This window comes from Desmodus rotundus, chromosome 6 (assembly GCF_022682495.2).
Source record: "Desmodus rotundus isolate HL8 chromosome 6, HLdesRot8A.1, whole genome shotgun sequence".
Lineage (NCBI taxonomy): Eukaryota > Metazoa > Chordata > Mammalia > Chiroptera > Phyllostomidae > Desmodus > Desmodus rotundus.
In genome coordinates this window covers 40,109,849-40,111,237 of record NC_071392.1, presented here as the reverse complement: position 1 = coordinate 40,111,237, position 1,389 = coordinate 40,109,849, and positions in this window count along the sequence as shown.

Sequence of the window (1,389 nt, the reverse complement as noted above, 5' to 3'; positions counted from 1 at the left end):
TAAAATTTAAATGGTAATAATTAAAATGTAATTTAAATTTTTTGCCAGGATAAATGTTGTTTTCATTCTTGCTAATCTTTTCCAGCTATTGTACTACCACCAATGGTCTACTTATCTCCAAATAGGGCCACAGTTTCAGAATAAAATGATAACATAGCAGGCTAAATATTGTGTTCTGATGTTAGAGAAGGGTAATTTCACTTAAGTGGTCACATGAACCACATATTATTATGCTTTTTTACTATTGTTATTAGATATTTATTGTGCTATATAAACATCATATAACACAATGCACAAATGTATTTAAAACATCACCATAGAAATATTTCAGGAATGTTTGAGGCCAAAAGTGAAAAAACTGTAAAATTTTAACTAATTATTTATTTTTGAATAGGACAAAAAGATTAAAAATAGTTACTAAGTTATCATCTAAATAGGCTCTACATATTTTTTAATCTTTGAAATTAATTATAAATTACAATTTAATTTTTATTCTATACTGTAAATGTTCACCACAAAGCATTTTTTATTTGGTGTCTATGATATTATATTATCATACTTTTACTATGTGCTTTTTTCCTTTTTAATTGCATCAGTTTTGTCTTCTGACATTATATCTTTGGCAGCGCCCCAAAATTTAGTCCTTCATCTAAATACCTTCTCTCAGAAAACTGTTTTATTAGCCTGGCTTAGCTCCTTAATGACAAGTTATAGCTTCATTAAATTGTGAATCCTCAGTATCAACTCAGAGGAGCACATATATGTTAGTTAAATTATTTACACTCATTCCTTTTTTATTTCACTGTTGTTGTTTATTCTATTAAGTTTCTTGTGTGCCTACTCTCTGCCAACAATAGCTTTGGGCTCTGAAGATACACTGGTAACCAAGATGGGCAAATGTTCCTGGTCACCTGGAGATGATATTTTAGTGGCAAACTAAAGGACAGCAAACCTGTAAATAAAAAATGACTAAGATTATTTCAGACAGTGGTGAGTAGTATAAAGGACATAAAACACATGGATACGCTAGAGCGATGGGGCAGACTGGGATGGAAAATTTAGATGGGACTCAGGCAGGCTAAGTGGGAGAGGTGACAAAAGAGGCAAGATAATACCATAAGTCATTTTTTTTAAATGACATCCTTGCTTTTCAAGACTTTGGTAAAAAATAAGGGGAAGATATAACACAAAGAGAACTTAATCAGTATTAGTAGAGTGTCAACTAATCTTCCTTACCCCTTTTGTTTATGGAGATAAAAAATAATAGTACTTAAGAAATTAGTTTACTGATGATATAAAATATTTGGTCAATTTTTTTCCCTTCTATTCCTAGTGTCAGCATCTGATCCAAATCCTCATGTCTTGAATTTACCTCTAATCTTCAGATGA